This window comes from Siniperca chuatsi, linkage group LG17, assembly GCF_020085105.1.
Source record: "Siniperca chuatsi isolate FFG_IHB_CAS linkage group LG17, ASM2008510v1, whole genome shotgun sequence".
NCBI lineage: Eukaryota > Metazoa > Chordata > Actinopteri > Centrarchiformes > Sinipercidae > Siniperca > Siniperca chuatsi.
In genome coordinates this window covers 13,116,041-13,143,728 of record NC_058058.1, presented here as the reverse complement: position 1 = coordinate 13,143,728, position 27,688 = coordinate 13,116,041, and the positions used below count along the sequence as shown (strand labels likewise).

The window sequence follows — 27,688 nt, the reverse complement described above, 5'->3', positions numbered from 1 at the left end:
TGGCAATGAAGGAACATGCCAGCTTGTGCAACCTGTGGATTAATTCATTGTTGGCTTTGGTTTCCATGGGATTTGATGACAATAAGAAAAATAAAGAATATCACCTGACTTATCCTCTGAAAGTCTGTCAAATCTGAAAGGTTGTATTGTATCCTTTGTAGCATGGAGCAGTATAAGAGCTGTTTATATACACTGAGATGGCGGTACTTCAAAAGCACCATCACGAGTATTTTGCCTTTATTTTATAGTTGACAGTGGAGACACTGTCAGAAAACGTGGAAGTGAGATGACAGTGAAACACAACAAATGGTGCGATTTAGATACTCAAGTGTATATACATTATGTACTGAATATGGTGTATTGTACATCTCTGGGAGATTTCCTTTGAATGAAACATGTCCCCAGTTTGTTTCTGCCCTCCAGCTCTTCTTTACATTTTATTTCCCCGTGTCAACAATGAAATATTATTTAACCTGAGGTAATACTACTCAGAGCTATAAATTCTTCCAGTTGTAAAGAACACTCTTTGCTTTATCATAAAAGAGCATACTTCAGTGAAAACAAAAAACATGTATTTATTCATAAGACTGATAAGTTAGTTAAAATTACAGCCACTTTCCACTTTCTACAGATTCCATTTATTTGGAGTTAAAGTTCTCTACGATGCACTCCATGTATCCACCACATGAAAATATCTGAAAGATAATCTTAACAGTTGTGTAAAATGTAATTTAAAAATGAAAAACATGATGAATGTTTACAGTATATGATTAGTGTAGTTAGACAAAGCACCTGAATATACATTTTCATTTCACAAGACACCACCATATCTAAAGATCCATATCTATCTTTTTGAAAATAACAAAACAACTGTATAAACACAGTATAACTAAAGTGTGTGTGGTTACACTCATATCGTGGTGTAAACCTGCGGTGAGCGTAAACTGGTTTGGAAATGAATTTCATCTTGCTCTTGAACTGTGATGTTGTGTAATTCACCATCTTCCTGTACTTTACTTATTGTGCTTCCTTCAGCAGTTCCTGCAAAAGCTGAGAAAGGAGACCAGTTGCGATAAGTTCTTAAAGTCAGGGACAACAGATAATTGAGGTGAGTGTGACATGACATGATTGTGCCAGTTTTTAACACATATGCCAGAGCTATAAATGGACTCAAAGTTTGTTTAATTTTTTAGACAATATCTGTGCAAGAAGAACATATTTAAACTGTCATTATTTTTATTTAAATTTCTATTTACTCCTACTTACTCTCTGAGTTTCTTCTTTGCTACTACTAAAAATGCAAGTTAATAGATTGCGACTATTTTGTTATGGTGTCTCTGCATTTTTAATCACGCTATTTGGTCCACTCAACATTCTCGATTATTCTGTGTTTTAAAAACATGACCATTTCAGTGCAGGTTTGTACAGTAGTTTGTACTACTGAGTCAGTCGGAAGCTGTATTCTTGATGAAAATGATAAGGACATGCTGACATTCACTCTCCTGACCTGGTATCATGCAGGATTCCCAGGAAATTAAAGCTGGTCATCACAATTTGGAGCACTAACATAAAGCAAAAGTAAAATACATTTTCAGTGATTGCATCTTTTAAAGCTTCATTAACCAGTCAATCAAACAGCGCAGGTGTTTATTTGCCTTTTACACTGCTGAAAAAACAAGATTTCTATTTAAACAGGACCTGCAGATATTATTCAGCTTCATGTAGCACTTATTTATTTCGGACAATATTTACAACAGAACAGAGATGCATTGGTTATACATCATTTGGCCCTTAAAGGAACAAAATGGGAAGTAATAGCATCCATCGCAAAATAAAGAGTAACCTGGCTATGGGTATGAATATGAGTGAGTCTATCTGCATTATCCAAGACCTTGAAGGTATCACAGTCATATACTGCAGTTGTTAAAAAGACTGAGAGGATATTATCTCGATGGTGCCAAAATAAATCTCTCAGGCAAAGGTATTATTTGTCATGTCAAAGATCTCACCGCACGGTGACACTTGTTAATGCTTTTGTAATTTATGAAATGGTTATTTACAGGCTTTGAATCTGTAGCATAGAGAGGAAAGAGGGGGTTTGGTTTAATTGCTGTGGAGCAAAGTACACGACAAGGCCCAGGAACTGGAGAGAAGCCAGATCCCTCCACTGTCAGGCACTAATAACACATCACAGTGACAGAGATGCGCCTCCTCTCTACCTTGCTGTATCGATCTCCCATCTCGCTGTTAATAGTGCTGTTAAACACCAGCTCTTGGCTCTTTACTGTGTCCAAACCCACTTAACAATAAAACTCCCCCTCCGCTCACCTTTTAAAAATGCCTGAGAGGGAGCGAGACAGCCGTGGGCAAAACGGTTGGCGGTGGTGTTACGGATTCAGGATAATAGGTTCACATTTGTAGTCCCTAAAACGTGTCTTAATTAGTATAAAGCAAAAATGTGTTGCACGTATTGATTTGCTTGCAGGAATTTCTGCTCCTGTTTAATTTATCTGCGTGATACAATATGGAGGGAAGCAGTAATAATTCAGGTGCACTTTCGACAGTCACATGCTAGATTGTTCAGTTGTGTTTTTGACTATTGCAAATCTGACTGTAAATATGACATGAGTTGAGTAATTAAATACCTGACCTGTCAATCACTTATACACAGGCTTATCTGTAGATGTATCTGACCAGTGTATCTGGGATATGTAAAGGGTTGTACCATGTTAGAGGAGAGAATCACTGTAATGCAGGCTTTGACATAAGGTGTATAAGAGGCCTTGATGGTTAACACACTCAAAGTGCTTTGCACTACATGCCATTCACCCTATTCACACACTGATGGCAGGTGCCAACTGCTCATCAGTACAAAGAAACTAACTCATTCACACACACTCACACGGGAGCAATTTAGAGTTCAGTTTCTTGCCCAAGGACACTTCAACATGCGGGCTGGGGAAAGCCGGGATCAAACCACCAATCTTCCAATTAGAGGACGACCCGCTCTACCTCTATGCCACAGCCGCCCCAACAACTACTTAATTTACCACCAAAGTTTTTAGCCATGCTAGCAGCAAGGCTCGATGGTAATGTCGGTTGGTTGGGTTCAGACTGAAATATCTCAACAATTGTTGGATGGATTGCTTTGAAATTTAGTACTGACACTCATGGTCCCCACGGGATAAATCCTACTGGCTTTGGTGATCCCCTGACTTTTCCTCTAGTGCCACCATGAGGTCACGATGTGTGGTTTTGAGTTATTTCTCAACAACGATGCGATGGACTGCCATACAATTTGGCACAGACATTCATGTTCCCCACAGGATAATTTGTCATAACTTTGGTGATCTGTGACTTTTCTTCTAGCCCCATAATCATTTTATTTCTCCAATGCTTACACCAAATATCTGCAGCACTAGTGACATTTCCATCAGCTTCAGCTGTACTTTGTGTTTAGGGCTAATTAGCAATTATTAGCATGCTAACACACTAAACTAAGATGGTGAACATGGTAAACATTATACCTGCTGAAGATCAGCATTGTCATTGTGAGCATGGTAGAATGCTGACATTAGCATCAAAGCACCAAAGGTTAAATATAACCTGAGCCGCTAGCATGGCTGTACACTTTTAGTCTTGTTCTAGTACAACTGTTGATATTAATTTTTTACCCTCAAAATGTCTCAGTTTGACCTCATATTACAAGTGTTATCATCACTGTTGGAAATTTCTTCAGTTAGTTTTCTGATCTTACATTATACCGTGCTACACTGACTCTTGTTTGAGAACAACTAGCTAAAAAAGACAGATATTGTGCAAAGCAGAGCTTTAAAGAAGAACTGCACCAATTATATTATGGAGAGATTTAAAATTCGCATGAGCATCAAATAACAAATGGCAAATGAACATGTTTAGGCAGTAAACAGTGCATTAAGTAATTGCCATTGTGGGAAGAGATGGAGGACTACGTCTAAGACAAACAATTGCTGCCCATGAAGCAGATGTCCGGAGGGAGCCCAAGTCTTTAGTCAAGGACTTGTGTTTTATTAGTTGAACGATATAAAACATGACAAAACGCCTACTCAAAGAGAATCATAGAATCTCAACCCTTCCCACGGGGACTTCTATATAGGGCAAGAGCCTCTCTCGCTCTCTCTCTCTCTCTGTGTAGGCATTGTCAGAAACAAGCTCTAAAAACCTCCCCCATCGACAAACAACCACCATTAACTTTTGTAACAACACGGCAACAACATTTTCTGAAACATTTCACTGAAACAAAATCCAGTACGCACAGTCTGTATTGCTTGAGAAAATATACATTTTGTGAACTGCAGTCTATATTTTATGGTGGTTAAATTCATTAATAGAAGTTTGACCTGGTTTAATAAATATTTTGCAACACAGCATAAAATTATTTATGATTTTAAACTCACTTTAGCTGAACTATAATTAACCTAAAACTTTGTTTAAATCCTTTCTTTGTGGTGCAACCCAACAAAGATGGGGTAAATTCAGGGTAAAGTATTTTGTCACGATTTGCCAACCTTTTGTCACAAATCCACACTGCAGAAAAAACAAACTCTGCATGTGTCTGCCTTGAGCGCGCTGAGATTAGAAAGACAAAAACTGATACATTTTTACAGGGAGGTGTACGTGTGTTTGTGCTTTGAAACTTTTTTGATAGTGCGTGAGCATAGCTCCTTTTGAGCAGAAAAAACAACATTTGAGAAACTAAACAGGAGCATAAGAGTGATGTTTGTTGTTTTTGATTTCACTGATGCCTCAGGATGGAATTTCTAGCTTTGGTGGTAAGGCTTTGAAGAGAGCTTTCTTAAAAAGGTGTGCAATGTTTTTCTTGTCTCAATAACAGCATTTGATTTTTATTTATCCTGCTAATGTCACGAATCAGGAGCGCACACAAAATACACACACACTCACAGACATACTTAGATCAGAGAAATGTTAAGACAAAATATACAGTACCACTGGGCCAGACTATAAGATTAGAAACGTTCATAAATTAACCTGAAGGAGAGCTCTTTGGTCTTTTCCAAACAACTTTACATTGTTTTCATATTCACTTATATTGCTCTCTGTCATAACATTACATCTTAAAAATGGATACACTGGGGCGCCCTGGTGGCCTAGGCTAGAGTTGAGGCGGCGATCATGAACCACTAGATCCCCAGTTTTAGTCCTTTGGCACCTTTGTTGCATGCCATCCCCATAATCCCTCTCCCCTCATTTCCTGTCATCTCCCCACTGTGGGCTCCAGAATAAAGGCTTGCAATGCCCAAGAAGAAAAAAGATACATGACTCTTTGTATTCCAGCTGAATCTAAAGACTCAGTTTTAGTTGTTTGAACAGATTCTTTTGAAAAATAAAATAAAATAACTCAAGGTCCACTTACTATGTTTTTAAGGAGCTTTCACCCACATCTCAAATGAACTTTCATGTTTGACAATTAAAATGTTTTTTAAACTAACCGATAAGCTAACTGATTTTGTGATCGAGGTATTCAGTACATGTACGAATTATTCTTTAACAATGAGTCTTTAAACTGACTACACTAAATTATATTACCTCACCTGACTTCCTCTGTTGCTCCCATCTTAATTACTAATTTATTGCTACCATTAGTGGTTGCTGCCTAACAATAAACGTAAATATGGGTCATAATAAGCTGCTTTCATAGACGACCTATAAGGCTGTAATTTTGGGGAGGATGGTCTGTATGAACAGTGATGCGTTCACATACTGTTGTACGTACTGATGAACTGAGATGCGATCGCTTAGCTTAGGGGGAAAGAAGTTAACGAACTACATCGCCAGGGGCTACAACTCTTTGAACAGAACGAAGCAATTCGAATCAGCAGTGATTCGTCTTTTCCACCTCTATTTTATGATTTGAGAAAAACAACATGGAAACAGATGGCTTGTGGTCAGCCTGCCGATTTTCCATCAGCCAGCTAAGCAATGAATTATGTTGAAAAGTGGCCACTGGCATCACATCTTACAAAATCAATCATAAAATCTACACTTGTTCACTTGTTAACTCTTTCTCAAAATGACACAAACCTATGCATGTAGGCCCAAATGTACATTTCCTGCAAATATGTCCTTTTGACCTCACTGTGAAATGCTACTGAACACACCGTTCCGAGGTATTGCACAATAAACGGACATTTCTCCCCTGATGTGTGTTATTCATCACTGCGGTGAGTTCTGGCTGTAAAACTCAGGTGCCCTGACTGTGTTCATGTAGTGTTACCAAATGATTCATAAACTCTGCTGAGTCTGCACTTTGCCTGAATGTGGACATTTTTCTCCTGAAATGTTCACCATAATAGCTCCGTTCTGAATCACAGCATTGCTGAAGGTGGCAATCATGTTGCTAAATTAGTCATTCTAATTTGACAAAAAAAGGAGAAAGGACTGAGAATGAAAACACGAGTCTCTCTCTAACAGAAAAGAGCTTCAGTTCATCCATACACTTCTTTATGAATTTAGTTGCACTGTAGCTAAAACAGAGCACATTTCTCTCTATGTCTCACTGAAATACACACACACTCTCTCTAAGTGCAACTGAAAATCAATATAATGGTGTTAAACTGTATTTCTATCAATACCGAAGCTGTAGCAGCTGTAGATTATCTTTGTTTCTTTATCGACTCAGTTGAGATGATTCAACCGAGAGATGAAAGATAAAGTGAAAGAAGGCTTGGCTCTTGGATGCCTCACCACTACACAGGACTCGTCATGCTTTTCATATCAGTGCTCCTGAAGGTCATTATTATGTTCTTGTAAACAAACTCATTTGTCTTGATGAGAAGGTGACTACGATTTGCTTGCAATATCTTCCAAAAGAAATTACTGAACGAAGGGTCTAATGTGAAAAACAATAAGCCTACAGGCACTTAGTGGTATGAATAAGTAGACAGCTGTTCAGAAAGAGAAAGTTTCATAAAATGAGATCAGATGAAGATGAAATAAATACTGAATGCTAAGTAGTAGTTTCAGATTAATATTGATCTACTGTCAAGCATGTAATCAGTAACAGTTTTGCCAATGTAGCTGTCTTTATCACCAACTATTAATCAGTATCCTCTCATAGCAGTGAAGTATCTATCTGTCCTCATTATAAAGATGTTCATGTTGCCTGTTCACATGATTTTACAGCCGGTCCCCATTTTGCACAAGAAAACAGCTTTGGACTTTATTTACAGATGGCAGAGTGTGAAGTTATGCTGAACAAACACGTGACAAATAGGAAAACTAATAAACATCTTGTAATTTCCCACATATATTGGATTTGTGTCAGAGGAAAACAAGTAAGAAAAAGTTCAGCACAGCAAACTTCATTTTCAATTAGTAAAAATCTTTAAATTAGTAAATTATGAATGTCATGTGAGTCATGCAGCTGTTACTAAGAGATAGTGATGTTGATAAGTCATGGATTAATGCTGAATAGTCAAAGACTATTACTGTTGTCTACTGTATGTGTGCTAATGTTGTTTGCTGTCTTGCATGTCTCATAATACAAAGAATGCTCTATCCACTTCAGCCCAAGAGTCATCTTCCATGACCCATAATGATTTTATTTATTTACTGGTACTTCAAGCTGAGTATAGAATAGGTACTGTACGTTAAGGTATGTTGTTTCAGTGTTTTCCTTTTCCCCAGCAGCAGTGAGTAGTTTTAGGTTTAGGGAGTATTTTACAAACAAAAAGATTTCGGGGTGTTAATACATCCAACTCAAACGTCAGAGTGGTGCAACAGCAAATACAAAGGATCAACAGGATCATGATGTTGTCGTTTTTTAAATTCATCTTTGGACTAATTCGCCTAATCTTCATGGTTCTTCAGATGTCATGAAAATGCAAACAGGAATGCGCAAAAGGGACTTTTAGTTCCTAGTTTAATTCCTGAGTTTGGTCCCACTTGGGTTTTTTTCAGGTCACTCTCAGTCTCCACATTTTCTGAAAGCTTAAAAACATAAAATCTACTTTTCCTCCTTTGTGGTTGCTATAGACCTAATCAGTGGAATAATGGATGTTACTGGGACTCTTTACATCAGTTTATAATAGAATTATGTGTCATTATTTTACAGATTCAGTGCATGAATGTATTACATTAATTCAGTGTGCTATCACTTTCTGCTTGTCCAATACATTAGCTCCCTTGTAATATTGTGAGGAAGCCAAGAGTGATTATGCTAGCAATGTTTTTCAAATGAAATTCAATCTGGTACGTTTGCACAAAAAAATGGCAGGTTTGTGACCAAGAAGGACTTGATTATGTGCTTAGATCACCATGCAACAATATACCATTGGCTCATCGTTGCCATGTGTTTAGTTGCTTTTTTAAATTGTTTTGAGGAGCTTGTGAGTTGTGTCGTCTTCATAGAACTAAACGAGATTAACTCCACGGCTTTCTAATTACTCACAAGATCCTCCATCTGTTGCGTATGTCATTAAACAAACATGTCTCGTGCCACAGTGAGAATACTGGCATTTGCTTTCAATGCTGTATTAGACTGCATTTTGACAATCTTTAAAAAGACGCCATATTTAATTTGGTTGGTTTAGTGTTCTTCTGGTCTCATTCAAGGGTATAGCCTGTACCAGACACTTGCACAGGAGGGGGCAAATATCTCTAAATGTTGTTGCAGTTCCTGCTGGTCACCAACAGAGATTGATAAAAGTCATGGATGACCTCATGTCCTGTGGAGCACATAGTGATACAGTGCTGAACATATTAAGGTAATGTGATATTTACAGTCAGTTGTGTATCCTGCACTGGGTCCAATCTCTCTCCAGCTTTCCTTCAATTGTCTCCAGTTTAATTGCTTTACTGCCCCCTGAATACCCTTCTCTCTTTTCTGCTTCTCTATCCTCTCTCTCTCTCTTTTTCCCTTTTCCTCAGCCCTCACACACACACACACACACACACACACACACACATACATTTCCTCTGGCCCCGAGTCAGGCAGGGCAGCTGCAAAAGGCCTCACCAATGCCGGCTGACGAGAAGTGACAGCTCTCTGTATCACTCCCTGGCACTGACAACTGACAGATGGATACCACTCACACACACTGCAGGGGGAGGGAGGGAGAGAGAGAGAAAATCAGAGGTCGAGGAAGAGGAAAGCGCCAAGGAGGATGATTCTCCAGCATTATTCTCTTTTCATGGGGCTGTTGTGTGATTGAGTGCCGGGTAGAATAACAAGCTTGTGTCATGCCAACTGTGAGCTCTTTTCTCTTCCCAGACACAAACATAAACATGCACACACACACACACACACACACACACACACACACACACACACAGATACAGATATGACGATCGGATGGTCAAAAAGTAAAGAGAGAAAAAATATTTCGAATACACTGTACTTGAAAGAAAAATAACATTTATAATAAAATGACAGGCATAAATATCTTTACTTTTTAATGTAGATTATATAATAACTCCTTATTACTAACAACCTAAACATTAGAAATATTTAATGATCCATCTGTGTTCAGATGTTTTAACCAGGTGAACTAAAAGTAACAGTGATGAGCACACATGACTGAATTTAGGGGGTTTATGATGCTGAATACATTTTAGACAAGTTATTCATTGTTCTACAGTAAGGTATGAAATTGAAAACAACATTCCCAATCAATGTTTATTCCTTTAGGACATGCACGCTTACGTATATTCAGAAACACTCTTTGCTTTCTTGATCACTCACATGCCAGATGTTTTAACATGTACGTTACTTGATTGATGCCAACACATTCAACTTGTGAATGTGGAGATATAACAGATCTCTGTTCTGACACATTGGAGAAACTACATGGATGCATTTCCCTTTCAAACAACAGTTTAAAGTTGCATGACTACATGTTGATCTTTTTGACACATGAGAGGCCAAATATGCTTTTTTTCTGCTTTGATGTTGCTTACATATGGTATCCATAAGGATTAAGAAATTGTTCATATTTTTTATCCCAGTGACCATTGCAGATAGGATATAATAGATGTCCATATTCCCTTAAAATTAGTAAAAAGCCTAAAAAGTGACTAATAGTGCACATTATGTGCAGGAATTTAAGTGGTTGTAAATTGGCCGAATCAACTTGTTTTTTTTCCATGTGTATGAGTAATTTCTTTCTTTATATTTAAATTCCTATGGTTTAATTTATTACATTTTCAATGTATTGTTGTAGCGTGTTGGGGAGGGAGAAACGGGATGGGTTGGGTTGTGGGTGGTTTTCAGAGGGCAGAAATATGTATGTTGGAATACTTTTTTGTATATAGCTTGGACAGTTCAATAAAGACAATTATTTACAAAAAATGTACCTGTTTGATGAGTAAAGTAGGCACATTTACAGTTGGCTGAAGCTCTTCCTACTCTGCTGTTGACAAATGCTGATTGGCTTGTACCTGTTTTAATAATGGAAATTCAAAAATCGAGTGAGGATAATGGATGCAATGCATTTTACACCATGTCTGTATCATCATGCATCAAAATCAAGAGTTTAAGCCCAGTAGTATCAAACATTAGCTGGCTTATTTTGCAAGTCTTGCAGAAACTGATCAGCTCTCTACACAACCTTCCAAAAAACTCCATCTATGCTGAAGATCTCTCGCTGCGGCAAAGAGCAACGACATGCTGAAATATTAGATTATGTTACATTATATTCATGCGGCAGAGATGCCTTTGTACATAGAGACATTGTAGACATGTATACAGGAGGAGAGTGGGAATCGAGCCTCCAGCCTTGTGATTAATGGCCAACTCACTTTACCCACTGAGCTACGGCCACCTCAGTTTTAGATTTCAGTTTTAAACAAGAATCAAAAGAAAGAAAACTAAAGAAAAAGGACAAAAAAGGCGAGGAATACCTACATTTTGATCTAAAGATTAAGTTACAAGTTATAAGTTAGAAATTCTCTCATGTTAAAAAATTGGCTCCTCGTCAAATCTTCATCATGGACAGAAAAGGTTTTTGATCGCCATCACATCACTGTGTGCCATTTCATATTTTGTTTGGTGTAGAGCTGAGAAACTGGGAAACTGGGATGGACAGTTTTCACTATATTCTGACATTTCATAGACTAAACGATGAATCGAGGAAATAATCGGCAGGTTAATCGATAATGAAAACAAGCAGCCCTAGTTTGGTGTGCTATTATTTTGTCAGTTACACCTACAGTAAGTAGACAAAAAGTTGGGAACACCTGACAACAGGAGTATCAAGACATAGGGCCACACTTTGCTGTGAAAGCAGCTCTATTCATTCATTCATTATATCATCTGTCACATCAATCTTGACCTGGTGAGACATTGGGCTGCTCTTCAAGAAGAACAGAACGGCCTCCGGTATCCTGAGGAATGAGAGAGGTAGAAGTCTACTCTGCGCTTCAGTGCATCTTTCTATATTAAAATGATCATGCGGTTTTTGTCATGTTTGGAATTCTGTGAAAACCCACATACAAAAATGATAATTATCAAACAAACAATCTTTAAAGCAAGGCCATTTGCTGTAATTATGTCTGATTTATATTCTAGTTGTTTAATACATTGAAAAGTTTAAGTTTAAAGTAAATGATGTGTGACATAAATCGTGGTGCAGGTAATCTTTAAGAATGTAGAAAAAAACCTGTAAAATTACATGGACATCACTGGAAAAAGTAAAAAAAAATAAAATAAAATAAAAAATCAAGCTGTTTTTCACAGTTTGTAGGAAAACAAATCCATCATGTGCCTGCAGATTTGAGCTTATTGTCTGGGTCACAAAACAAATCTATTTTGACATCAGTCGTTTGGCTTGGTCGTATTCACATGAGAATCAATAGCCAGGTGGTGATTGTGGCGGTGAGTGACTCAACTGTGCAGAAAAGTGGAGAGTGAGAAAGAGGGAAGATGAAAGCAAATATTATGGCAGTAAAGGAAATCCCAGGGGAATGACGCTAAGCAGACACAAATCAAAATCAAAATGGACACTGCGACTGCACATAACAGCAGAAACTTGTGCCTCAATAATATGAATATTACCTCAAAGCTCCTGCCTTCTGTATCTTCTCTTAACTATAAAATCTACCTAAAAATACAACACTCCTCCCCCGAACAACAGAACATTAAATTAAAAGCCTCCTCTCAAATCCGTCACTGGGACTGCCGTAAACCACCTTCCACTCTATGAAATCAAATTTTACACTTAACTGTAGGAGCCACACGGGGAGAAGTTGGCATTCAAGTACAACATGCTCAGATTTGATTTTAAGTTGGCACACACTAAGCATCCACACTGAGTCTGATTGAACTAATAAGCTCATGCCTGAAACCTTTAGTGACACTCTAAAATAGCAACAGTGTCAAGTCTCAAATGGGCGACGCCACACCAAGGCGATGATGACATGAGTATTGTGTATAGGAGGTGAAGAGTATGGTAATGTTGTCAGTACACCCCGAGGCCTCAGAGCCATCATACAGCAAAACAAGAACCCCGGCAATACGCTGTCTCGTTACTGGCTGGCACATATTCTGTCAGTCTTCCTAATGCCAGACTGCTGCTCTGATTACTTCCTCTCCACTTCCTGCATCCCTCACAGACTGCTTGACCTTTTGTAATTACGTAAAATGATATTTATTTCGCTCTTTCTGGAGGGTAAATCTCCTGAACATGAAAACTTGTGATCATGATAGCTCGAGTCTCATGTGATCACCATAAGTACAGTCTCTCATGAGCATGATTGCTAGTGTGTTGATAGCTAAAGGCAGCTTGTTTTCTTGGAGAGGACGGAGTCTGACACGTTTGATTCTCAGCCAGGAGGAGTGGACTTAAAGAGGCAGGGGACTGCCATCTGGAAACCCCAAGAATATATCATATGTAGTCAGATTACAGCTTTTGTTTTCGCTCTTGTATCAGTGATGAAATTGTGTTACTTTGGAGATTATTTGTTTGGACATTTCTGCTAAACTAGAAAGTGGAGAGTAGCATGAAGGACAGCTAAGAAATGCTAAAACAACATAACACAACATATGCTGGAATTGAAATAACAATAATGTGGACACACGGCTGCACTGTAGTGCAACAGCAGCTCATGAGAAACATTGTGCCTCAAACTAGTCTGCCGATATGGAGTACCCATCTGATACCAGATGTATAACATTGTAGAGCTACCTCACTGTGTGGGAATTAATGGGATCATCCATATGTAAGGTAACATGAGTCTGTACTGTCACGTCACTTCTGGACTGGAAGTGACACTGATTAATTCTATTTTTCTAGATAGTGTATGAGATTGCATTGTTATAATGCTTCAACAAAAAAAGAAACAACAGCATTTGTAATCTTACACAGCTATGATTAAGGTTTGGTTAGGTTTAGGCAAAAAACAACTTGGTTAGGGAAAGACAATGTTTTGGGTTTAAATAACTACTTCATTAAGGTTAGGGGACCTTCGTCATCTTGGTTAAAAAAAAAGACTCTTGGTTATGGTTAGGGAATGATCGTGGTAATGGTTAAAAGAAACAGGAAGCCAACAGTCTCTGACTGATGCTCACATTTTTCTCGGCAGGACAGTCTGAAATTTTGCGCAAAAGGTGTCCATTTCTTGCTTAAAAACAAACAAACAAACAAAACCGACATATGTATAATGTTTTTTTTTACTCCAGTTGCAAAAAGTTTGGCGTTAATAAGATGTAACATCACTCCTCATTGTTCTCTGAGACTTTCTCCTTTATCAAGCTTGTTAAACATGTAATAAAATCTATGAAATATATGACCCCCCCCCCATTAATAACATTAGCAAACCAAGAATTGCATAGTCAATACCTCTAGTTTTACTGACTTTTATGACATTGATGAAAAAATACCAATACCTGACCTGCTTAATAAAGTCAGAATCTCAGCTGATACCGATTCAGCAAATCATATCGGTGCATCCCAACCTCATACTAATCCACTATTTAATTAATGTACACTCAGTGGAGGAGATAATATTCAACGTACAAAAAAATCAGCTACTTCATTTCCCACTCCGTCTCCACAAAAATAGTTTTATTCACTATCTGCTGTAATATAGTGAAATCTCTACGTTTTCAGTCTCTAAAATAAATCCCTCCCACGCCTACACTCACTCACTCACTCACTCACTCACTCACTCACTCACTCACTCACTCACTCACTCACTCACAGGAACACAGAAGAAATCCGCCATGAAACTTAATCACAAAAGGTCATGTTGGCGAGTGTGGAACAGATTAAATTAGCATAGTATTAGATATGGAAAATGATTTCTGTCAAATCAAACTGTAGCACAATTATAATATGTTAATTACTTATTTCATTAAGGAAGCTGATTGCAGTTCACAGATGAAATCATGCGGGCAGAGACACCTGGAAAGAGGTGATGGAGCTTGAAACATCTCTCTCTCTCTCTCTCTCGTCCCTCCTCTCTGACTCCTCTCGTTTCCTCCCTGCGTTCCTCGTCATCGCTTCTCATCTATTCTCGCTTTGGCTTTTCACGTACGCATTAATTGCCTGAACGTGCCACACAAAAATGCTTCAAAGGGCGCAGGACTTCTCATTTGTTCATCAAAGGGAAGATGATGAGTAGTGCGAGATCATATGACCTACCCACAATGCTCCTCAAGGGAGCCGGGGAGCAGAATCAGTGTGTGAGGCAGCCAATAAAAACATGGAAAAAATTAAGATTTTTCTTTGAGCAGGCTGGATAAACAAGATCTAATTTTACCAATTAGTGTTATAATAACATGGAATTGTTTGTAATAGAAGAAAATATGATCTGTGGTTGTGTGTTTATTGTCTCATGGTAAGAGTGAAGAAAATGAAGTTTAAAGCCAAACTTAACAGTTTGTGTTTTGTGATGTTTAATCTTGGGATATGACCAAAAATTCATCATTTTGTGTGACAACATTTAAACAATTTACAGGCAGCTGTCAACTGCTTTTGTTTTCAAAAGATTGATGAAAAATGAATCGGACTTAAAATGTGAGGATTATTGACAACTTCATTGTTTGGTTTGTTTATTGAGGCAACACACATTTACATTTATGAATTTCAGTTTTCATGAGCAGTTCTCTGTGGTTAGATTGCATGAGACTGATTAAAGTGGCCATTCCCTTTCTAAAAAAAAAAGAAGCAAATAAGGAAGCAATACATGAGTGAAAAGCTAAGAAAATGTATAGCTTTATCGTTAGATAGTTTCAGTTTTACAGTTTTTCAACTAATGTGGAAGAGATTTATTATGTGAATAGAGAGTATTTGCAAAGTTCAAATTTTTACATGTAATATTTACCTCATAATTCACCACAAATACAGCAAGCAGAGTTAGAAAGCGTGACCATAAAAAAGCATTGGATACCACATTAAATACAGAGCCCAACACCAACTATTATGTGTAATCTACTATAAATCTAGCTGCTATGTGGCTATTTCCAAACAAAGCACCTCCAACCATTGAAGGGAATATACTGTCTAGTAAACTGAGATGGAAAAATCTTAAACCAGCAGTCTACCTGATACAGTATGCAGCAGCTATGCAACTATGCAGCAGATAATTATGAACTTAATAAACTATGAATAATCAGCAAATGACCATGAGTTCATGGATATACTGTAAGCTTTGATTGGAAATGAGCATCATGAAGCATACTGTAGATCAGGGGCTCATCAGTTAGATGTGGCTATGATATGAAGGATAATAAAGCAAGCTAACATATAACCCATGCTTTGAATTTAAATGTTTATCTAATGCTTCACTGAACATGAGGTGGAGAAAATGGGTAGAATATAGGTTGGTAGAAATGGAGTCCCAGGAAACCAATATTACGTGAAAAAATGCTGCAAAACAATATTCATATTTAAATCCGAAAATACAACAACAACATACAATCTACCTCTTTTGCATTGAGCCAATAGGAAACTCCAAAATAACAGCAACAACCAAAGAGGAAAGTCACAACAAATCCCAAGCACATGTAGGCAACATAATGCAGGTGCCAAACAACAACCAAAGGAAAATAACCTTAGTCATCAAGGAAATAATTTATATCAAAGCAAATATTGTACATTGCACAGAGACAGCAGCAGCATAAGCATCTGCTGTCTGATTATTTCTGATCTATTTCTAATCATTTGTTCAGGAGAGCACATGGGCAGGTCAGCAGCCTCATAGCTTCAAGACACTGCTTACAAGCACCAACTGAACGGAGCCAAGACAACAACTCACATTATGCATGATAGCACAAGCAACAAACGCTGACCTTGATGAAGGGAAGCATCAAAGTAAATCCCATGGGATGATATGATGCGATGTGAACAGGCTAGGAAAACTCCACTTCCGGTTTGAAGAGGCCATCAGCTGATTTCAGAGCCAGATGCAAAAAGGAACATTTCCTTCACAAAGCAATCCTGAAGTGACATGATCGCTTTTTGTTTGCAGGCAAGATTCCTTTAGAAATGCTGTATAAACAGCAGCAGCAAGAGTTTGCAGCAGCTTTACAGCAGATTTAGCGCACAGGTAGTCCCGCAGGTGAACCGCACGGCAAAAGAGTGGGCGGGGCTTTGACAGGTTTAAATAGACCGCCTTCAGCAGAGGGTGCTATATGTTGCAGCCAGGAGAGTTTGTCAAATGAGTGTACTGTTTTAATTTTCTGGAGATTTTCCATTGATGTAGAGTTCTGTTAAGATGTTTTAAATGTGAAAAGTATCAGGAATTAGGAACAGTGTTAATGACATTAAAAATGTGTTTGATAGTATGACGAATCCCCATGTTTCACAGTTTGCTTCGTGTTGTTTGGCTTGTGTGTGATATCTTGGGGTTGAATGTACTGTGCACTAGTCTTCACATTCCTGAAGGCTCTCAGTGGAGCTGCTGAGCTCTGTAATAAGTGTCAGGATGGGGACAAAAAGCCGGTGTAGGTGTGACGTTCGATGAACAGAACAAAGATCATTCACTGAACAATAATGTTGCTGTGGCTCGAGTGAACAAGTAGTAGTAGTGAGAGAGTAGCTGACAAAACAATCTGACCTGAAGGTCCATTTAGTAGCTCTTCTGGAGCTTTCAATCACAGTAGAGTTGACCCCACTGCAGTGCGACAACATGGTAATGCACATTTTTAACAGTATAGGTTGGTAAGGATGCTCAGTTGCATGGCTGCATTTGCCTTGTAGTATGTATGCTGCTTATTATATCTGCGTGGAGAAGTCCATCAGTGCTTGAGGATTTGTAAACTGTATTTACACATCACCAACTTTTGAGCTATAAATCATTCTACAAAGCCTTCATATTTTGCCAAATTGGATACATTTCTGGCAGAATTTATTATCTAATCAGTGGCCAGAAAAGTTTAAGCTGATCTGAAACCTCTTTGCCTGATTGAAAGACTGACACATCTTGTGTGAGTTACTGAAAGGCTGAAATACTCTGCGATGATGGCAACGCTAAATGACACTTGCCTCTGACAAGTGGCAAAATGGAGAGGATTAGCATGAGCCAATGAGCTACAGAATGAATATATGTTCAAACCTCATTTGAAGTGGCATCTGTGACATTGCCATGCCAATTTAGAGAGAATTCAATCTGCCGGCATCAACTCTCTAAAACTGTGATTGGACTTGTGAAGAGACCAATTTGTTTCTAAATGTGTGCAGTCAGGCCTCTTTGTGATTATGATATGTTATCTGTATTTATTCTTGAGCTTCAGCTGTATTCTCAACTCCATCAGTACTCAAATTAGCCTTTCTTATCAAGTATTTGAGGGAAGATTAGAACATAATACAGTCTATCATTTTGAGAGGCAGGGTTAATGTTTGCAAGGATGTTTGAGAGGTTATCAGCTGTCAGTACAAAGTGCTAGAAAGTTGATGAAGTCTGTGTTTCATTTGTAACCAGCAGTTAATCCAATGTACCAGATTTGTATTCTGAGCCTGCCATCCCTTTTTTGTCATTTTCATGCATGTTTATGCAGTCCATTAATGTCACCGTCAGGGTGTTGCCATTTTTTCTCAATGCTGCTACTCTCGAGTTTTTTCCCAAAAATATACAGTAAATGCATCTTGTAATCATCTCTTTAAATATGACGGTGCCTTTTTTTCTCACAATGCTCCTATATTTCATAGTAGTTTTGTTCCAAATATCCTGAGTAGATGCAACCTTAAAGGAATAGTTTGACATTTTGGGAAATTCGCTTTCTTGCCAAGAGTTAGATGACAAGATTGATACCACTCTTGAATGGTAAATTTGAAGCTACAGCCACCAGCCGGCTAACTTAGCTTAGCATAAAGACTGGAAACCGAGGGAAACAGCCAGGCTAGCTGTTTCCGCCTCTCTCCAGTATTTATGCTAAGCTAAGCTAACCATCTGCTGGCTGTAGCTTCATATTTACCGTTCAAACCTGAAAGTGGTATCTTCTCATCTAACTTTTTTTGCAAATGAGCGTATTTCCCAAAATGTCGAATTATTCCATAATCAAATATGCCTTTAAGGTGGCTTATAAAGGCATCTCACAAAAAAATTAATAAAACTTGGATTCAGAGAGAAATAAATAGCAACCAGATAATTAGATAGATTAAAAAGTCAACATAACAGACAAATATAATAAAAAAGAAAATGATAAGGAACAATTATTTGTACTGACATTAAGATAGATACATATGCACATATATGCTGCTAACAGGCATGCCATGCAAATGCTATAAAAGACAAGGAGAGATAATCTTACAAACTGTATACAGAACTGTAAACAACTCTATACAGTATATTTTCAAAATGACCTACTGATAAAAAAAATAAATAAATAAATAAGGTAAAGTTTTATACTAAAATCAATATAAAGCACTTATTATTATGAAAGTATTTGAAATTCTTCCACAGGCAAACTGCAGCTTGCTGTTACTTGCATCCTTAACTTAAAATTACCAATTTTGTTCAGTCAGATGTTGCAGGAAACTGCATGAAATCCTGCATGTGTCTCATGGTTTGATTATTGTGATGAATGATTATCATCTTTCTTGCTCTCACAGGGCAGCAGAGTATAGGAATGACCAGTTTCTTAGACTATTATCTCTCATGTGTTTGTGCAAACGGCACTTTAATGCTTCAGAGGAGATGTGTCTGAATAAAATTATAATAACTGGATGTGAAAGAGGCGGTTCACTCTGGTGGGGGCCGGTGTTAAAACAAATTGTGTGTACATGACTGTGTGTGTGTGGAGCAGGAGACAGGAGTCCTGTGTGTGTTATGTGTGCAGGAGAGCTTGTGTATGCCCTGTCATATGATAAATGTTCTCTCTCTTATAATCTATGTGCTTCAAAATATGATGTATGTGAGGATGAACTTTGAATTATAACCTAAAGAGTGACTCATTAATCTTCTGACTTTGGTGTGGAGTGGACCAGTGGAATCCATTTGTTTTATGAATAATGCAATATTGCGACTGGCCAGCTGGATCTGTGCAGAGGCGTTCAGACATATAGTAAGTGGACATACAAACAAACAGCTCTGTTTGCTGGAATGAAAAGGAGGTGAATGCATGTTGACATTCACAAGGAAGGTCAACTGATCCCATTTGGGTTTCACTTTGTGCAACATACCTGACCTCAGCGTTCTGGAGATGTAGTTATGACCATGTTGATGCTTCATTTCCTGGTTTATTTTATCACTTTAGTGCATTCTGAACTAGAAAATCGGCTCACAAGGTCAGCAGAGAAGGGAAAAGTGAGAGGTACTGTTGGGTCCCTGTCTCCCCGAAATCCCTGCAGCCAAAAATGCTGCATTCAAGAGCCTCCAGTATAATCGTGTCTACACAATGAGTTACTACTCAAATGTAAACTGAAAAGTGGACATTGGTACAGTTTATTGACAAACTGTAGAGACTGTTTGTATGTTTGAATTCCTTTATTGTTAGCCACGCTAGCGGTATGGCTCTAAGAATAGTAATGTTGGTCTGTTAATCGGTTGGTCGGTTGATTACTTTAGTCCAGACTGAAATATCTCAAAAACTGTTGGATGGATTGCCATAAAATTTTCATTCATGGTCCCCATATGATAATTCTTAATGACTTTGTTGATACCCTGACGTTTCCTCTAGCGACATCATCAGGTCAAATTTCAATTTGTCCAATACTTTGGTTTTTGACCAAAAACTAATGATATTCCCTTCAGCCACAGTTGTACTCAGTTGTTGTGTGTTTTATGGTAATTAGCAAATATTTGCATGTAACAAATAAACTAACACTACACCCTGTCAATAATCTGCTCTCGCCATCACCAAGAGCTCATCACCTTCAACCACACAGCCAGAAAGAAGCAGCTGAAGAAAATACATAAAAGATACAAAGGTAAATTAATGTTTGCCCTAACTCCACATACTCCAACTAGAAAACCAACATTCAAAAATGAAAAAATAGCTAATCCTGTTTCATGAGATCAATTTAATTATCAATTAATCTGACAATTAATCTTGATTAATCACGATCAATCTATAAAACGTTATAGAAAAAAATAAATTCTCAGAGGCTAAGGTGACGTCCAACAAAAAGTCCCAAACCCAAAGATGTTCAGTTTACTATCATGTGGTAAGAAAAATCAAATGCACACATCATTGAAACCGGCAAACTATTGGTATTTTTTGCTTTAAATATGACGATTAATTGATAATCAAAATAGTTGCAGATTATTTTTCCTTTGATCACCTAATTGACTAATTCTTTCAACTCTACTTCTTGAATATGACACAAGATGTAATTCTGATACAGTTTATTTTACTCAGTGAGAATTTGCAGACACAGTGAGATACAGTAAATCTGCTCAGATCATTTCTAACAGAAATATGCCTCGATACAATTTTACAGTCATTTATGCATCTTCTGGATCAATTATTGTTTTCCACAGGGAGTGCAAAAAATGATGCACAATTGTCCGTGCTGCAATTTCAACAGTCATTTAGGTCCTGAGGCCCCAGTGGTGTCCTCAATCCTCAAAATCCTTTTCAAAAGGAAATGTAAGAACCTACCAAGTTATCAGGTGAGCCCAGACACAATGTAAGAGGTGATTTACTCTGAGCAGGCTACATGTCACCAGGGCTTCCTTTGTTTCCCTGAGGTCTGATTTGAACTTAAATTGCTTCTGTGAAGACTCGGCTTGGCTGCTCATTATGTTGCCCCTCCCACTGCTCAAACATTAAGGAGCCTCGTGTACTGTGCTGTACTGTATACTCAAATGGTAATGCCCTCATTCTTTACCACTATGTAACTGCCTGTAAAACTGCTGAGGAGGTTTGATAAGTCTTATATTCCAGTTCGTCATAAAGCAGACTAGAAGCAAAAGCTGAGAAGCCCAATTTTTTTAATTTGATAAAAATGGCTATATTATAGTTGAAATATATTTTACACCACACTTCAATAATTTCAGGGACTTACTATTACAATTCTAGGATTTTGCTAGTTATTAACTGAATTTCAAAATGTTGATTTTTTTTTGCCATAATCAAACTGAACAAATTATCATATTTCAAGAAAATCCACATGCAGGAGACATGGCACGGTATGTTGTTGATAATAAAATGCAGACTGATCAAATCACTCAAGAATCATCCAAGCTAACACCAACACAATGTGACACACATCAGTTTATCCAAATATTTTTTCTTTAAATAACCTATATCAATAAATACATATAATTGCCTACACTATGGGTAACAGTTACCACTTTACTGGATAAAAATAATGAATTTATGGGAAACTTAAAACTTGTAGATTTTATAGTTTTTGTATTAAGTGTTGGTTTTAAAGGAATAGTTCCACCTTTTGGGTAGTACGCTTATTTGCTTTCTTGTAGAGTATTGAGAAGATTGATACCCCTTTCATGTCTGTTTGTTCAATATGAAACTACAGATAAGAAATGGTTAGCTTAGTATAAAGACTGGAGACATGGGCCAGGCGACTTCCTCGTCTTGTTGTCACTGTGAGGTTGCCAGGCAACCAGCAGAGACTACAGGAAGTCGCAAAGAAATCACTTCCTTGTTCACTCATTCACTACTCCTTATATATAAAAGACATTCAATAGCAGTAAATTGAGATTTCGGGCACTTACTAATCATAATCATTTTGCATCACTGACAGCTGCAGCTGTTGAGGGCTAAGCTAAGCTAGCTGGCTGCTGGCTGTAGCTAAACATTGAGCGGACAGACATGAGAGTAGTATTGTCATCTAACCCTCAGCAACAAAGCGAACAAACGTTTTTCCCAAAATGTCAAAGGCAAGACAATTCGATTTTTTATAGCATATTTCATTAAAAGTAAACTAAATGTGCTTTATGTGCATATGAATAGAATATAATTAAAAAATACAAAACAGCAGTAATAAAAAGTAAGAATACAAGATCACTGTGTAGTGCTGCTTCTTGGTGGATATTATTTAATTTTTTGCTTTTGGGCTGTATGTGACTCTTTCTTTGACCTTTTTCCCATTAATGATGTGTTGGGATAACTTAATTTAATAAGAATGAATGCAAAAACTAGCACCTTAATCAACTACATTACGAGTTTTACTCCCATAAATTACTTCAGTTTCATCCATTCACCTGCCTGCCTCATCAAATGAATGACAAAAGTGCTCATTAGACAGCTTAAGTGCTTTATTTGGCTCTGTTAATTATTACCTATTCCCAGGATTCAATAACAGGATATGACACACACAGACACACACACACATTTGTACACACACACTATCATCACTGTGCAGCTGGCCGACCCACCACAATCATCTGAAACAAGATAGAGAAGGATATAGCAGGCAGGAAAGTATACATTAACAAACTTGTAACTTCTAGCGGAGCACCTCTCACCCTTCCTGTGTGCAGCCAGGCAGCCATAACCAGATGCATCAAGCACACATTACATCCCCATACCCTGAGTATTTACTCTGCCATCCAGCCAGAAAGATTAGTTTAGCTGGAGAGTTGATTTATGGACGACAGAAAGTAATCCCTTCTTGTCCTATGTGCTGTAGTCGTGCCTCCTCCTTTGCCACCATGCCGAGCTTACACAGTCTGAAAGCCCTTGATACCGTGTTCGCCCTAAGGTGTAATGTTTGATAATATAACCACTGCTTCTGTCACCCAGACCCCCCACCCCATCTGCACTCACAGCCGAGCCTCCACCCCCCACAAATACATTACAGCCTCACAATGCTTTGAGATTTATGAGGGAGTAGTGGCATAGGAGAGAGTGAGAGAGAGAATATGCATTGATTGAAAGCCCCAGATAGTCCCATCCTATCCCGCCCCAAAGAACATCAGTTATTTTGCATCCTGACACAGCGATTGATAACTTGCAAATGTGTACGGGGATGACAAATGCAGATGGAAACTGACTCTGACAAAAATGATAACGGCATCGGTCTCGAGGGGGGTGACGGAGGTGGAGGCAGGATGCTGCTTAAAATATTTAATAATTGATACAGAGGCAGTAAGATGTTGTTTGACCCTGGAGGAGTGTGAATGTCATCAGAAAATTGCCAAGACTTTGAAGTGAAATACATTAATGATGTGTGTGTGAGTGTGTGTGCATTTGTGCATCTGTGTGTATGTGTGTGTGTATTTGCAGAGCGGGGCAAGAGGTTATGGCCTGTAATGGTCACTAAAATATATCAACAGTACAATCACTATTTGTCTTCAGGATATAAAATTTAATATTTTTACTCCTCAAGGCAGAGAGCATTGTAAAAATGTTCAAACAAGTTTTATCGTTCAGTATTAAAGGCCTCAAATCAGTTGTTTTGCTTTCTACAAGCAAGGATACACTATAAACATAAACTGTTGTGCATATAAATGCCCATAGATCTAACTTTTGAAGTATCTTCAGAACATATTGTTCCTGACTGGTACGTTAACGTGCTATAAATGACAACATTAGATCAACCTGGTAATGAAAAACATTTTTCTGGCTGTTTGACAGTTCAATTTCCTGTTTTGTTTTGTTTCTTGGTCTGTAGGTATTTATCTGGTATTTATATTTTGATATCATATAGGTCACCTAGTTTATTAGATGGGAGTGCCATGGTGCAATAAACTTACTCCAAATAGTTTGTATATTACACACACCAGTTTTAACATCATATTAATTGGGAGAGCTTGTTGTGTATGACAGCTAACTATACTGGATGTTTCAGCTGTATGGAGAACTTTAAATCATTTCTGTCACTTTGCAAAACTGTCAACATGTTGGTTATTTTCAGTATAAATCAACATTTATGACTAAAGAACGTGCCACTGAAAAGACACTTGAAACTGTACAGTACGGTGTAATGTGTTTTGACTAGGATTGTTATCTTTACTTTTACAAACTGAGGAAACCTGTATAAGGCATTGCTGAGACTTAGAAGATGAGAGGTTTACAAGAATGGCTTAATATGAAAATTCTCATAAAATAGAGGGTAAAAGTGGACCCATGATGTTGCAGCTATAGGGTACACACCTCACTTCAGTTCTCCTTGCAGCTATGCATACTCTTAATACATTCCATATAACACTACAATACTGTGCTGTGCTATGGATTAAAGCAGCATCCAAATGTCTCATGTTAAAACATCTGAATTCCTCTCCATATGGTAAGTTGTGCACCCCTGTGGTGGACACAGTGGGAAGCTGGACAGTCTTAGCCCCATTACCCCTCATACCTTCAGCCAACAGCCCTCAAAATCTTTCTGCTGTCTAGTTTGGTAGTAAGACAAATCAGTTTCAAGAGTACATTATGTGCAGCATTTCAATCCTCTTACAGAAGTCTGATGTCTGAAAAGAAATTAAGAAGCTCCAATTAACAAAGTGCATGAGATTAAGGATCGCTGATTAAAATGTCCATTATGTAGTCTCAGGGAGGAAACAGAGACAGATAAATAATGTTATGGGTCCATTTTATAGCTTTATTAGTACAACCTTGAAACTTTTCTTTTGCTCGTAGTTTAATCGTAGAACAATCTAATCCTCTTCAAGGCGTCTCACTGCTTACTGAGTCTTTCATAAAAGTATAACTGGAAATAGACAGAAGATTGTAACGGCCAAACAAAAGCCATTATCTCGCCACTACATGATAAGCATCTTGGATAGATACATGGTGAAAATGGAAGTTGCATCAAAGCCATGCCAGGCCTTCATCTAGAAATGAGGTTGTGCATCACAAAAACCTCCAGTCTCCTGATCCTCAGCCCCATGGATGGATTACTGAACAGGCCTCCCGGGCACAGGCCCATGGGCCTAAAGGGTCTGGGCTTCACATGCCAAATGTCACTCAAAGAGACATATACCAACTACAAAGAGATACACAATGACCACAAAGAGACACAAAACAACCCCAAAGTGACACAAAACAACCATAAAGCGACACAAAACGACCACAAGGAGATGCAAAATGACCATAAAGAGACACAAAAGACCACAAAGTGACGCAAAAGGACTACAAAAAGGGGCAAAAAACCACAAAGAGACACAAAATGACAACAAAGACACAAAACAACCATAAAGAGATGCAAAAAACTACAAAAAGGAGCAGAACAACCACAATGAGATGTAAAATGACCACAAGGAAATACAAAATGACCACAAAGAGACACAGAACAACTACAGAGAGACAGAAAACGACCACAAAGAGACACAAAATGACCAAAAAGAGACACAAAAAGACCACAAAGAGACACAAAATGACCACAAAGAGATACAAAATGACCACAAAACGACAACAAAGAGACAGAGAACAATTACAAAGAGACACAAAATGGCCACAAGAAGACGCAAAATGACCACAAAGTCTATAAGTCTTGCTCCTATGTAGGAGAGATGGTGGGGCCTTTTACATGTCTGTGCCCAGGGGCCCATTGTCTCATAATCTGTCTATACTGACCCCATGCCTGGCAGAATGGATTACAAGTGTAGTAGCAGAAGAGGAGTTATACATAAAAACCTAAACAAAAACGCTGAAATAGCACAACAAAATAAAAATGTGGACTCTTAAACATCAGATCTCTGTCATCTAAAGCTGTACTAGTGAACGATTTAATATCAGAATATCATATTGACTTATTCTGTCTTACTGAAACCTGATTGGGTCATGAAGAATATGTTAGCCTAAATGAATCCACTCCGCCCAGTCATATTAATACTCATATTCCTCGAGGCACTGGCTGAGGAGGTGGAGTTGCAGCCATCTTCGACTCAAGCCTATTAATCAACCCTAAACCTAAACTAAATTATAACTAATTCGAAAGCCTTGTTCTTAGTCTTTCACACCCGACCTGGAAAACACGACAGCCAATTCTGTTTGTTATAGTGTACTGCGCTCCTGGTACTTATTCTGAATTTTTATCTGAATTTTAAGTTTTTATCCAGTTTAGTCCTTAAAACAGATAAAGTAATTATTGTAGGTGATTTCAATATTCATGTTTCCCAAAACCTCTCTCTCTCTCCCTCTCGCTCTCTCTCAAAACCTAACACGGCAGAGGCGGATGGCCGCCCACCATTGAGTCTGGTCCTGTCCAAGGTTTCTGCCTCTTAAAGGAAGTTTTTCCTTGCCACTGTCACCAAATGTTTGCTCATGGTGGGATTTGTTGGGTCTCTGTAAATAATATTCTAAAGAGTACGGTCTAGACCTGCTGTATAGGAAAAGCGCAATGAGATAACTTCTGTTATGAATTGGTGCTATATAAATAAAATTGAATTGAATTGAATTGAATTAGTGGGATGCATACAATACTGTACATGCCAGCTTCTCACGGATGAGAACTGGGAAGGATTCGGTTTGTCCTCCCTTGTGAATGCAAGAACAGGTGCAGCTGCAGGATGTTACAAATGCCATCGCTTTAATAAATGAACTTCTCCGAAAAGCTGCACTAAAATTCTGATTAAAGCTGGACTGATGTTCCTCAGAAGTTAGTTCAAGCTTCCTTTTTTAATATGTTTGACAACGCCTACCTCCAGAAAGAGGGGTGAGGAGCCTGATGAAGCAAAGGCGAAGGAGACGACAGGAGCAGAATGTGAAGAGACATTAAAACATTTCAAATGAAAGGTGCGTCAGAAGAGCTTGTCAGTGCATTACCGCCAAGATTAAAGGGGTCTCGGTGTCTTCTGTCGGGTTCAAGGGAGACTGCATGAGGATTTGGCTCAGACTCTTAAATACCTCTGTCGACTAAGATTCAAACAAACACTTCCACAATAATTACAAGTTGACTTTTCTTCATTGCTAGAGGAGAAGGTAAAACATTTTTAAATGAAACTCCTACATTGTCAGCATAAGTACCCAGTGCTGTTTATTCAAGTTGAATTTTTTTAGACTATTATTCCCTGATTAGGGCACATGGCATAGAAAACATAATGCTAGCACATTTACAAGCCTTTGGAGTTCAAGAGGAATAAGGTATTTAGTTCAGGTATTAGTTAGGAAATGAATGTGCCATTGGTTGTCATCAAGAAATAAAAGTTGTTTCTTGAAGGTATCCTGCTTATAGTGTTGACATTTTGTGCTCAATTTGCAGTTTTTAGGTCTTTTAGGGTTTATTACACACACAAATGCACCAAAACTTACTTATGCAGTATCATATCTGAAGGAGCTGTCATGCTGGTGTTTCTCTTTCGTCTTCTTTTTCTTGCTGTAATGTCTTTTAGTATGGCACGG

At 38.1% G+C, this 27,688-nt stretch overlaps 1 protein-coding gene across 2 annotated transcripts in view; it reads right to left on the bottom strand.

Annotated features, from left to right (window-relative positions):
- The window catches only part of LOC122864980 (relaxin-3 receptor 1-like), a 52,170-nt gene extending 35,589 nt beyond the window's left edge, over positions 1–16,581 (bottom strand). For both annotated transcript variants that reach the window (XM_044172828.1, XM_044172829.1), the window contains exon 1: positions 16,289–16,581. The gene's annotated coding sequence lies outside the window, so the exon portion shown is untranslated. The remainder of the gene's footprint in view (positions 1–16,288) is intronic.
- Positions 16,582–27,688: the final 11,107 nt, after the last annotated feature.